Here is a 7,171-nt window from a genome sequence, read left to right on the forward strand (position 1 = left end):
TATGCTGTGCTCGTCGACCTGCTCCTAGCACACTGCCACTACCATAAGGGCACTCCCTCCTTATGTGGCCTGGCTGCCCACACTGAAAGCATAAACCATCCATCTGACACGACCCAGAATGCTTCCTCCTACAAATTGGACAAATCCGCGGAGAACCAAAGTGTGACTGCTGATACGAGCTTGTATCCCCACTGATCGAATGGCGAGCTGACTGGGGCATACGATAACTGCCTCTCCTCTGAAATCTGCCTCGTGGGCTCGGTCCACCACTACCCGATGAGCCTGAGTTATGGCTCTTCTAGGACGCTCCCTGGCTAGGTGCTCCACTGTATGAACCTTCGAATGATCTGCGCCTCGAGGGTTTGCGCATCTCCACCTGTCTCTCTAGCTCCAACGCTGTATCCCTGGCGGACTTATAGGTGGGATGTACTGATCCAGCAAGGTTGAGGGCTATGTTTTCATTCAAACCATCTATGAACCTCACCTTCTTCGCATAATCGTCGGGAATCATGTGCATGCAGAATTCGGATAGTTCTCGAAATCTTCTCTCGTACTCGGACACTGTCATGTTCCCCTATCACAGTTCCTCGAACTCTCTCCTTCTTGCCTCACGGTAGGCAGAAGGACAATACTCAGTAGAGAAGGCAATCTTAAATTGATCCCACGTATGCCTTCTGCGAGCCTTTTCTACTTGCCACCACTTTCGGACGTCTGTTTCTAGCAAGAAACCAGAGATTCTCACCATATCCTCGTCGGGGCACTGCATCCTCTCTTCTAGGATTTTCTCCATGTTGGATAGCCAATTTATGGCTGCAGCTGGGCCTTGGCTTCCATCGAAATTCACGGCTCCCAAACGTCGAGCTTGATCCATGGATCGATTACTAGAGCTTGAACCTCCTAAGGCTCGAGTTAGTTGAGAGACAAGTTGCCAAAGGCTTGTTCGACTCCCGGAACTCTCAGCTGAGCATTCCCGAGTTCTACGTGTGTCCCGCCTACTCATCGTAGCAGATTCTGAGAAAACAACAAGAGTTTAGAAATAGAGACACTTAAGCACGATTACAAAAGGAAGAAATTTACGGATGGGCTGTACAGCAATGCACAGTCCCTTAGGATTACAAGAACCTATGCTCTGATGCCAACTGTCAGGACCCGTCCAGAATTCCTTTCCCAGAACCCTAGACAAGCCCTGATCCCAAGAAAATACCACCGAACCTTCCAACGGAAAATTCGACAGCACCTCCCCTAAGGGTAAGACTTACCAAAAATTACCCGCACTGAAAACACAAAACTATTGATTCTACAAAACTACAAATTGATTCTACAAAACTACAAATTGATTCTACAATTTTACAGCACTTCACAAGAATAATAGTAATCGAGTGCATAAATAAAACATAAGTGTCCAGAATAGTATACAGAGCTCAATGAAGCGCTATTCAATAGAAAATACAACAAAGATGAAAGAAATATTACAACTGAAGTAACGAGTACAAAGGTACTTCTCGAAACACGATAGTGGCGAGGAATTGGTTCGCCTCGGAAGAATGTCTACCACCCCTTGCACCTAAGGGAACGGAATTTAAAAACCTGAGATGTTAATCATCTCAATGAGCGACCCTAGCTACTGAACACCTTTAATATTAACAATAATAATATAACAAATAAGGGAATTTAAGTAATACCGGCAATTAAATAGGTAAATAAATAATAGCAGTTGGAAATAATAATTTCCCTCAAAACTCTCATTAATCACTCCGTTGGAAATGTTCCCTTTTTAAAACATTTTCACAAAACCCGATATTCGTATCTCCCGAAAACCAAGGGATCAAACAATTTAATAAACAATAAATAAATACCCCAAATATAATTAAATGTAATCAATTATAATAAATAATTTTTTTAACACCTTTGGGGTTTGAAATTTCATTTGAAAATTTACACTTGACGCACCACACCATATACCGGTGATGCCCTCCAATACCCAGCGTCCTGAACACCGACTGGCGGGGAGATTAAAGAGAGAAACTTGCAAACGGCACTTTGGCGTCCCGACAGTACCGCTACTGAAACTGTCATCCTGGCCAAGGAGGGGGGCGGCTGTGGCCAATATCAAACTTGCCTGCGCATGGTCCAATGGCAACTCACGGGAGACATAATACTTGTGCGCTAAACCACATATACATACACCAGAACACCAATACTGTATGAATGCGTCTAAAATAATTATTAACTCAACCGTACTGTTCTTTCCAAAATTACCGTGGGAAATATACCAATTTTCACATTTACCATCCCACATATTTCCATTTAACAAACCCGGTACGAAAACATCGATAACCAATAAAATAATATTTTTTTCTCGTAATACGAGGTTCAACAATTAAACTACCGTGGGCATAATTATAAAATTAAACCACCAATTTAAACAAATATTTTCATAAAATATTTAAACCAATTATGCCCAAAAATAATATTTAAAACCACATACGATTTATTACTGAAAATACCTTGCTCATGCATAATAATTAAAATTAAATCACAATAAAATAATAATTAAATCGCACCACATGAGCATAATTCAAATATCAAATAAACACCAATTAAATATAATTAGTTGCCCCAAAATATTTTTAAAGGTGGGTCACTCACCTTAAGCGCGTATATCAGCTAAGATCCTCCGCAGGATCAACTCCACTACTCGAACGCGCACTTAAAACATCCACAGTACACCAACCAAATATATTAATATTTTAATCGGGTAACTCCCAAATGGGTACCCGGGGAGCGAACACAAACGACAACTAAAAGTTACGAGTTATATACCGAATCCAAGCTTGAGTGATGAGGATCACGGATTCGGTCTTACTTTCCAGAGATCGGACCCGAGGTGGCCGGAATCTCACCGGAAAGCTTTCAGGATTCGACCCTCAATTCTCCCAAACCGTCGTAAATTGGAGGAAAAGGATGCCGGATTTGGATTCAGGAGGTCGGAATTAGTGGACAGGGACCGGTGCAACTGGGTACTCGCCGAAACAGTGACTTCCGGCGAGTCGCCGTGGTCACCGGCAACCGTCACCAGCGGTGGCCGTTGGCTGAGATTTTCGGTGGTTTTGTAGATCGAGGGGGGAGGATTCCAACGGAACCAGCGGTGAGGCAAACAGAGGCCGGATGGCGGAGAGATCGGGATTTGAAGATTTTCGGCGCCTCGCCAGAAAACGCTCCAATCCCGGCGCGTCGGAGGTCCGGTGGCTGTGAAATGTGGTGGGCTGGCCGGAAATGAGGAGGTTGTGAGGGGTGGCTGGCATGTGTGGCCTGAAAATGGCCAGAAAGGGGTCAAACGGCGATGGCCGGCGATGGAGGGGAAAATCGCTGTCGAGCTTCGCCGGCTCGATCTGGGCGCGTCCAGCGACTGGCGGTCGTGAGATTTTGGGGTGTGGCCGGAAATGGGAAGGCGCTCTCGTCTGGCCGGCGCGTGTAGCAAGGGTCGGCCGAAAAATTGGACGATTCCGGCGGCCGGTCGTCTCTCTATCTCTCTCTCTTTCTCTCCTCTCTCTTTTTCTCTCTCCTCCCCAGTATTTTTGCCAAATAAAAGCCACCATGGGTGACACTGTTCATCCACGTGGACCAATCAGGTGGCGACATGTGGCATTACTATGCACTTAAGCTAGATATAATAAAATATTACGGTATCCGGCGAACTTCAAACGTCCATAACTTTTTAACCAGATGTCCAATTTAAGCGTGCCGCTAGTCTATGAACTCGTATCGACGAGTACTTTACAACCATACAAGAGTCAAAATAAAATTACACAACAACAAAAAGTCAACTCCCGAGACCTTTTGGACTATTTGCACCTCGACTTGTTTTGCCCATAACTTTCAAATCGTAGCTCAGTTTTCGACGTGCTACTAGTCTACGAACTCGGGGCATCATGCACTTCGCCATGCTACCATGGTCAACTAGAAATTTCAACTGGAAAAAAAAGTCAACTTTTGACCCACTCGGTCAACGGTCAACCTCGGTCAACATGCACGAATTCCAATGTGATTTGGGTCGGGGCGTTACATCAGACAAGAAAAAAGGTTGATGAATACACTAGAGAACTTCTTGCCTAATGCAGAACATTAACACTGTATTGGATGCTTTTACCACAACTTTAAAACAAGTTTTAAGGTTTGGCATTGAAATAAAGGCTATGGTGTATAGCTAAAGCTAATACAATGGCAAGATACAAGTTGAGATAACTAAGATACAGGAGTTATCTATTGATGTTTTCAAATGGGCAAGTGAGAAGGCTCCTAAACATTGCTCTAGATCACATTTTAGGACTATGCCAAAATGTGATATTTTATTGAAAAATTTATGCGAGGCTTTTAATGGGAGCATAGTGGCAGCAAGAGATAAGCCTATTATAGCCATTTTGGAGTGTATTAGATGCAAAATTATGCATAGAATAGCATCTAAAATAAAGGCATTGAATAAGTGGAATGGGGAGCTTAGAACAAGGGTGTCCATGATATGTGACAAAATGAAGTTTGACGGAAGAATGTGCATATCTAATTGGGTAGGACAACTTAAATTCTAAGTTAGAGTGGAAGATAGATGTCAAAATGTGGTAAATACACAACAATACACTCGCTCTTGTAGGAATTAGGATTTGATAGGGATTCGACATCCTTACGCCATGTCTGCTATTATCTTAAGAGACATGGAACCTTTGGCATTTGTACACCCATGGTACAAAAATGATGCCTATATATTCCTATTCCCCTGTTGTTGGCCCAATGAATGGCCTAAATTTATGATTAAAGTCTGGATTTCCGCATTGCATCTAATTGAATTTCACAAGCAACATGGTAGACCAAGAAGAATTAGAAGAAGGGAACCAGACGCATAGCATCCAAAAAGTTGAGGAAGACTAATGTGATAATGACCTATAGAAAATGCAGATTAACTTGCCATAATGCTAGGTTGTGCAAAGCATCTTGTACAGAAGCAAATATAGAGGTTTAGTACATTTTTTGCCTTTTCTTTCAATTGTATTTAATTTTTACTTAATACTTAACATGTTTTGAAAAATTTTAACAGCTCAGTGGAAGGCAAACTACTACATTAATGGCAAATGAACCAATAAAAAATATAGCGGTAAACTTGTAGATTTTCTTTATATATTAAAACTTGTAAGCTTTCACTATGAATAATCTACATATATTTTGTATTGATATTCTAGTTTCAATTGTATTTAATTTTGACTTGCTTTTTTTATCATGTTATACATATTTTCAGTAGCTTAATGGAAGGCAAACTACTAAGTCAATGGCAAATGAACCAATAAAAGTATAGAGGTAAACTTTCAAATTCATTTTATATATTAAAACTTAAAAGGGACATCATGTATAATGTATATATGGTTTTATATTCACTACTATTCTTATTTTGGTATATGGTTTTATAATAGGATTGGATAAACACTAATTTGTGTGTTGGTGTTTTACAGAGCATCAGGATACATAAGCTGCCAGTAAAGAGGTCATCAACTTGTCAAGCGAGTTTTATGTCCAACAACAACAATACAAAGTACAAATGGAGGTGCAACAATGAGATCTGGTTATAATAAGGAAAAAAGATCAATATAGTAGACCAAGGGAATGAAGCATTGCCATACACATGTAAGAGGCATAATGCTTCTGTTTTTGGAGTACTACAATGGTGTTTGTGGCTTTCATTTTCGAATAGTTATGGTTGTTTTGTAAAAATTATTGTTACTATGAATATGTTTACCAGTAACTTAAATGTTTTTTTTGGGACACTAGGAAATTAATGCCGTATAGTCAATATTGGTATAGTACAAATATGTGAAAGATGTTGTTTGTATTGGTAAAGTACAATGTTATGGTGACATTTACTTTTGTCAAATGTTGCTTACGAACATGGAAAGGGCATATGAAGTTGCCAAACACATGTAATGTTTGGAACAGAGTCATCTAATATTAATGAAACATATTTTGACTGATGATTGTCCAAATTTATTTATTATGCTTTACAAAATTTATGTAATAGTTCATATTGAAAATAAATATTTCAATGACTTCGGAATGAAATATTTGGTAATGTTCCAACCATATTTTGTGAATTTTTTGCTTTTAGAATTGTAATTAAACTTAGAAGAATTAAAGGGGCTTGAAAGTTAACATGAAATGTAGCATGTCCATTTTTTGAATATCTAGGGAGTTATACAAACTAAATGCGCTGTAGCTTTACATAGAATGTCATTTTATTCAATTTGATTAAGTACAAACATCTAAAATGGTTCAATATCATCACTCGAGATACTAGATAACAAAATACACTACTAATATTTTCATCCAATCCTCTCATCCATAAATTTAATTTACATTTAACCTTTTACCATTTTCTAATCTTCAAATATACACAAAACATAAGGCATACACATATCTTCTTCAATCTAAGTTTGTCATCCTCCAATTTAGACATTGCTTTTAGTAATTTAGGAATTACTTGTGTTAAGTGAGGACACGCTAGAGGATCAATCCATTTGAAGGATCCACATCTTTTTCTCATTTTTAGCTGAAAATATAAACAATAAAAATATTAGAATACCAATAACCATACTATAACCAGTAACTAGATTAGAAAAATTCTAGAAGACATAACCCCGATCCAAGTAACTAGTTAATTAAGCAAAATACCATCCAAAAGGAAGGGACAAATAACCATGGATTTGTTACCAAAACAGAGGACTCAATCGTACCATGTAGGATTATAATATGAAATTTCACTTCCAAGAAATCCTAATCCTCTTAAAGCTACAAAGATTCGACTTGATAATTTTATATCTCATTTAGAAAGCATGACCTTTCTACTATTCCTTGATCTAAGATTTTAGTGTTTCTCTTCATTAAGTTAGATAAGAAATTGAGATCTTAATCATTCATCAGCAATATGATGTTTTATTAGAACTATCATATGAACAATGAGTATAAATCTAGAGAAAAAAAAAAAGAAGAGAAAGGGCCAAAAATCATTAAAAAGTACTCCACTTCAATCCCGTCCTCAAGCCTAATTAGTTATTTGGTTTCATTATTTTCTATCAATATCTAACTGTTGTTAATAGAAACATAATCTACTAAGAACTTCATTTCTCCTATA

Source organism: Ziziphus jujuba, chromosome 3, assembly GCF_031755915.1.
Source record: "Ziziphus jujuba cultivar Dongzao chromosome 3, ASM3175591v1".
Classification (NCBI taxonomy): Eukaryota; Viridiplantae; Streptophyta; class Magnoliopsida; order Rosales; family Rhamnaceae; genus Ziziphus; species Ziziphus jujuba.